This window comes from Ipomoea nil, unplaced genomic scaffold, assembly GCF_001879475.1.
Source record: "Ipomoea nil cultivar Tokyo-kokei standard unplaced genomic scaffold, Asagao_1.1 scaffold0977, whole genome shotgun sequence".
In the NCBI taxonomy this organism is placed as follows: Eukaryota; Viridiplantae; Streptophyta; class Magnoliopsida; order Solanales; family Convolvulaceae; genus Ipomoea; species Ipomoea nil.
The window spans coordinates 30,191-37,500 of NW_017617405.1; positions in this window are offsets into that span (position 1 = coordinate 30,191).

Genomic DNA, 7,310 nt, shown 5'->3' on the forward strand with positions numbered 1-7,310 from the left:
AAGAAGTGTTTTACCAGAGCTATCAAGTCCAGAACAACAGTAGAACCGACAAAGTAGTAGGTGACTTGAATGTCGTGGTGGCTAACGTTTTTGGGATGTTCGATAAATACGATGAGAGTTGATATAATGAGAGCGGCGCAACCAATTCGGAAGGCGTACCTGGGGATGTTCCCCTGAATGGCGATCATCTTGGTGAACATGGCATCGATAGGCTTAAGACTCTAGTTTAGGCAAGGGTCCACGATCCATGGTGGACCATATTAATTTTTTTTTTTTTTTGAAAGTGGACCATATTAATTAATTAAAGGGAATCCTAACCAAATTAAATCATTTTTTAATTATTATTAACGGAATTAATTAAATAATTAATCCTGAATTAAAGGCCGTAACACGGGGTGTTACACTGTACTCCTCAGTTCCAAATGCTTTTGACTATATCTATGTATGTATATTCATACTTAACGCGTATTGGTGGGTTACCAGCTTTATTCGTTGACCGGGTGTTATCCCTTGTCTTTACAGGTTTTGATTAGACCGGAGAGCGCGCTAGTGGATCTAGTTAGCGTAGCCTTGCCTTCCTTTCTGTTTAGATGATTGGCCTGTGAGCCTTAGCTAGATGTGGCCTGTGTGCCTTAGTTTGCGGCCTGTGTGCCTTAGACAATTGTTATGTTTTGTTGGATTTGTAGACTTAGCCTGTGCACCCTTAGTTTTATGGGTGTGTCATAGCATATTTCCCGAATTATATTAGTTTCTGCTTTTCTTATGTTTGATGTTTAGACTGATAATCTTTTAAATTAAGTTTTAAATTGTTGGTAAATTCGGGGGTGTTACAGACATAGCATACGACGGCATTGCCTGGATCACATTCTTCAAGAGCACTTCTCTTCCTGCTCTGGAGAGAAACCTAACATTCCAAGATCGGATTCTTGCCAATATCCAGTCCTTGAGGAAGCCGGGAATTTCCTTCTTCCGCTTGCCAACCAGTGAGGGTAGGCCCAAATACCTCCCGCTAGTCTCTCCCTCTTCAACTCCAAAAATCTCAACAACTTCATTCCGTACATTCTGCTTAACATTACCACTAAAACAAGCTGCAGATTTCTCATAATTAACATGTTGACTGGAGGCTTTCGCATAAGTATCTAACACATACCACATATGCACACTCTCACAAACAGTTGCACGATGAAAAAGGAAGCAGTCATCTGCAAAAAAGAAGATGGGAGAACGAAGGGGCTCCCCTAGCTATTGTCACCCCATGTAGATGTCTAGAAGCCATTCTCTTCTCTATCATTAAACTCAGTCCTTCAGTGACAAAAAGAAAAAGATAAGGTGAGAGGGGATCCCCTTGACGGAACCCTCTACCCGAAACTATAGGTCCGAGATCACACTGATCGTGCAAGACATGATACCGCACCGAAGTTACCGTTCCTAGCAAAATATCCACTCACCGCCGGTCAAACCCCATCTTTAGCATTACCGCTTGCAAATACCGCCATTCGACCCGATCATAGGCCTTCGACATATCCAGCTTCAAGGCCACTACCCCTTCACGACCTTGGGTTTTCCGTTTCAAGTAATGATGCACCTCGTATGCCAGCATAATATTGTCAGAAATTAGCCGACTAGGGATGAATGCACTTTGTGCATTCGAGATCAAATTATGTAACAAGGGCTTCAATCTATTAGCGCATACCTTTGCTGTGATTTTGTAGACAACATTACACAGTGCAATCGGGCGTAGGTCCTTCATCGTCTCCGGGATTGTCTTTTTTGGAACCAACACAATGAAAGTGCCGTTAGTTCTCGTTAGAAGTCTAGCCGTGTTAAGGAACTGTCTACAAAAAACCGTGTCCTCCCCTCCGACAATGTCACAGAAATGTTGGTAGAAACCCGGTCCCAACCCATCCGGCCCCCGGGGACTTATCCGGGTGCATTTGGAAAATAGCCGCTCGCACCTCCTCCATACTAAGAGGTCGTAGCAACCTCTCATTATCCTGGGCAGTCACCTTCGAAGAGATAGCATCCACCACTTCCTGCATGTCACCATAGTCGGACGAGAACGAGCTCATGAAGTAATCTACCATAACATTCCCCATACCTTCCTCATCCTCCACCCACTCACCACTGTCATCCCAGAGCCTCGTAATCTTATTCTTTCGGCATCTGGCTTTCACGGAATTATGAAAAAATCTACTGTTTACGTCTCCCCCTCTGTACCAATGCTCCTTTGCCCGTTGCTTCCAAAACAAATGTTGTTGTTCAAGCAAAATAAGCAACTCCTTCTCCACAGTATCGTACTCACGAAGCCCATGCTCGTCTCGGCATGATCTCAGACTCTTGAACCGCCGCTTTCCATGTTCTATCCTACGTTGAAACTCCTTATTGTAGTTGCGCCCCCATTTCAAAATGTCATGAGCACACACCTCTACTCAGGTTAGAGTATCCAACCCTAGAGTTCGGTTCCAACTCTGCGTAACAATCTCTCTACAGGTTTCTTCCCGTAACAACATATTATCAAAATAGAACCCCGTTATTCTTCTGGCCCTTGGAACACTAACCGGAGTCGGCATTAGCGGAAGATGATCACTATACGGAATAGCTAGAGACTGCGCCTACACTGCCTCAAACAAATTCAACCAGTTTCTAAATGCAAAAAATACGGTCCAGCTTCTCCTCAACCATACGCCCTGTACCCCACGATCGCACCCAAGTATATTGATGCCCACTAAACGGAACATCATGTAACCCACAGTCAAGCACGACATCTCTAAACCCATTTATTAACCAAAGAGGATGAGGAGCATTACCAAACTTCTCAGACCAATCAAGCAGGTCATTATAGTCACCCATGACTAACCATGGCAAAGACGAGCGAGACGCTAATGTGCGCAGCATCTGCCACGCCTCTCTTCTCCGTTGCCTTTCCGGGAACCCATAGTAACCAGTGAAACGCCAGTTAGGGCTTCCCACGTCTAGACGAATTTCTGTATCTATATGATTAGCTGAGTAGCCTGTTATCCTCAAGTCCACCATGTTGGACCATAAGATTGCCAAGCCCCCTCTATGTCTTTCAGCCCCCACAGTGAAAACACTCTCGAAACCCAACTAAACACGAACAAACTCCATACGCTGCTTGTCTACAAAGGTCTTCATTAAAAAAAACCACATTCGGCCTCTTGGAGCGGACTAGGTCCGCCAGCACACGAATTTCCGTCGAGTTGCCAAGCCCCCGGCAATTCCAAGATATCAAACTCATAACTCTCGGCGGGCCTGCACTGCAAAACCCGCCTCCAAGTCGTTTTTTGGAAGAGATGTATCACAATCCATACCTAAGTTAGACATTGATGTGCTGCCCCCCAACTCCTCAACACGCCATCTTTTCTGTTCCCCAACCACCATGCTAGGAACTACATCAGTAGCTATCGCACTATCCACCCCATGTATGGCAGGACCCGGAGCAGTACAGGCAGTCTGCCCTTTCCCCACAGCCTCCGGTAAATGTGTTTCCAGGTGATCCTCCATTGCGGGGGACCTCCACATCTTGCGCTCGGCCGTTGTTTCAGGCGGAATCCAACATTGGTTCTGAGTAGGCGCTACTCGTTTAGAACCAGCTCTGAGCCAAGAACCGTAAGGCTTCTCTGCCTTCGGATCAGTACGATGAAGAGCCAAATGACAATGTTTATCGCCATGTCCAATCAACCCACACAAAAAGCAAAAGGTGGGAAATCATTCATAGCGAAAGTCAATTAGAGACCAACTCCCAGAATCCTTTTTAAGTTTCATCTGCTTCTTGAGCAGTTTTGCAATATCCAAAGAAACTCGGACACGATAAAAGTTCCTCATCAAACCATTGAAATTCCGTTCATCTGCTTGGACTACTGTACCCAAGAAAGCTCCAATTGCTGTAACTAAAGCCTCAGACCGGAAGCCAATGGGCAGCGAGTGTATCTGTACCCAAAAATCCGCATGGGTTAGGGGGATAGCATCCGGTTCCTCTCCCGGCGGCACCTTCTTCATAACCAGCAAACTCTACTCATACGTCTAAAGGCCCTCCCTAAGAATACGGTCAAGATCTCCTTCATGGTAGTACCGGAAAAGAAACTTACGAGGTTGTAGCTCTCGCATGTTCACTCCCATCGCCGCCTGCCATACGTCGAAACGCACTGGTCTATCCGTAACAAGCGGCCCCACCGCATAAAAACACTCCCCCTCCTCCGATTGATCCCCGACTGGGGCCGGAATCTTCTTTGAAAAGTCTTCGTCATCCACATCTGCCAAAGCCAGGTTGGCATACTGATCAGTGATGTCATGAGTAGCCATGAGCACGCCGCAAACGCCACGTCGGAACACGGCGGTGAAAAAGCCAAAACCCTAGAAGAAACAAACTCGCGAACGTAGTGAGAGAGAGAATTATAGATTGCACATTTCATCATTCTAAATACTCAATATATATATATATATATATATATATATATATATATATATATATATATATATATATACACACACATGAACAACTAAATCACATAACTTAGGGCAAAATAATAGATTTGGGAATCCATGGGTTATACCTTGAGCAAACCTTGTTCTAGCCAAATCCATTCCTAAGCTCAACTCCTTAGCTTTATCTTCTTCCACCACCTCCACTTCTCAAGAAAGCCACCACAACAACCCAAACAAAAACATCTAGCTTAGATAACCTCATCTTAAAAACAAGCTAACCAAAGGAAATGGGAGGAGAGAAGGAAAGAAGATATCTTACCAAGTCTTGAACCTAGGTTTTCGCATTGGAAGATGAAGCTTCAAAGATGAAGAAGATGAAGATGATAGAGAGAGGGAGAGAGAGAGACACGAGAGATCAAGGGTTGCTAAGAGAGAAGGAGAAGATGAAGAATGAACAAGTGTAGACTAGTGTTCCTTTAAAACTAGGGTTTGAGGGATAAAAATGTAAATATACTATTTTGGGTAGAAGACATGGGTTAGGAATTCAAGATTAAAGGAATTTGACAAATAAAATATTATTGGGTTTATATTGAAGTCAAGTTTTGGTCAAAACTAGTTTTATCAGTTTCAAAGGTTCCTCTCAGGTTCCACTCAGATTGACTTTTGGGTCAAGATTTTGGAAGATAAATATATTATTTAAATAGGGTTTTCAAAACCATAAATAAATATATAAATATTCTATACTAAATCATTTTGGAATAAGGATTTTAAAGTATTTTATTTTCTCGTTTGGCCAAAAATTATTGTAGGAACAAAATGAATTTTATTTTGAAACTTTATTAAATAGGAATTTGGAGAAAACATTTTGGGTTGTCACAAGTTCACCCCAGGCCAGGAATGGACTCACCATTAATGAGGTACAAATATGATTTTCCACCTTTCGATTATGCTCAGCCTTGACAGTGGATCAGTAGATGTGAATGATTCCCGCTAATGGCCCATATTCCTAGAATAGAAGTGATGCATGTGTTGTATGTGAATCTGACTGGGAGAGTGGGTTTATGGTTCGAGGGATACCTAACTGGATTGGAAGGACCCTTCCAGTGGACTCAGTTTGCAGAGGTAGTATGTCAAAGGTTTGGGGAAGATAGTGGGGTTGTAATGGAGGATTTCACTACCTTCAGGCAGAATGTAAGGGTTTTGGAGTTCAACGTTGTAATGGAGGATTTCACTACCTTCAGGCAGAATGTAGGGGTTTTGGAGTTCAATGACAAATTCGAAGAGTTCATGAGCTTGTTAATCCAAAAACATCCCACCCTCACTGACCTATACTACCTTGAAGCCTACACAGCCAGATTAAAACCCAATTTGAGAGGATTTGTGAAAACAAACCAACCAAACAACCTAGCAGATCCAATGTGGATTGCTAGGAAATTAGAGAGGGGACTGAAATCAAATGAACAGCGTAAACTTACCTTCACATATACAACCAAACCTCCCCAAATCATGCCTAACCCCACCACAACCAACCTTACATCTCCAATCAACACACCAAACCCACAAACTCCACTAATACCCAAGTTTCATCAGCCTCTAATAACCTAAACAGTTCTGCAAGGGGGCCTGGGAATGGGAGGTCCAGAGCACAATGCTAGCAAAGTTTGGAACAAAATTCTCACCAAAATGGCGTTTGGTACTTTCTTTAGAGAAGGCATAAAATAAGCTTAGGGTTGTATATTTGGTGTGATGTGATATGTGGTGCGAACTATGAAGTGTGAGAGAGAAAAGGAAATAGAAATCAGAAATGGGCTAATGCCGCCCTCATCCAATCACCATCACTACTTCTCTCTTAGACCCTTTTGGGAGGGGGAATATATATATATGAGAATTAATTTAATTATATTTGTTTGGAATTCAAATCCAAATTTTGTAAGCCGGCCAGACTCCTCTTAAACGACTTTCATTGATAGGTTTTTAAGTGTTTTTGTCAAGTTTTGACTTAGTTGGATGTAAAATGAGAGAGGAGTAAAAAAAGAGTTGAGATTGTATACTAATTTGTGTTTTTGTAAGAACTGAAAAACTAATTGAGGAGTTACATGTGGGAGTGATTTGGGTGGTCATCAATAAGTGCGACCACCCTAAATTTTCATTTTTCTCTGAATTTGCTCTTAAAGATAGTATTTTCTCTCCATTCACTATATTCAAATTGAAAAGAAGAATCGTTCCTAAAAGAATGGTATGGATTGGATATTTTTTGTGTGTATAAAAATTAGGGTCTGATTGGTGGTTTGATTGTGCAGCTCGTGATTTATCTTTGCAGTGATTCTAAGAAAGGCATTTTGTGGATCTAATAGCATTTCAAAATATATACTTCTGAAAAAATCCCACATCAAAAAATTAGATAAAATGAATAAGGTGAAATTGAGACCAATTGACAATTTCTTTAACAATCTAACAAAAAGTATATATACATACATTACATATATATATATATATATATATATATATATATATATATATATATATATACTAATCCAAAATTTCAATTAGCACATTTAGACTATAAGGACATTGCCAATTCGACAATTCACAACCCTATAAAATATGTACTAGTACCCTAATGCAATTTGGCAATTCACAATTCTGCAATTCAGTAGATCGTGGCTCAACTAATTCTTCAATTCTTCTTGATCACACAAACTCTCAAGTTCTTCAATTCTCTTAACAAGTAATTAAAATTACATGTTTTTCATAATTATTGTTTAATGTTTCAAAATTGCTTAGAGAGATTTTATCGAAAGAAAAGATAAGGGTAGTGAGTATATTGAATTTATTGAAACGGATGAGTTGTTTTCCAATTGCTACTA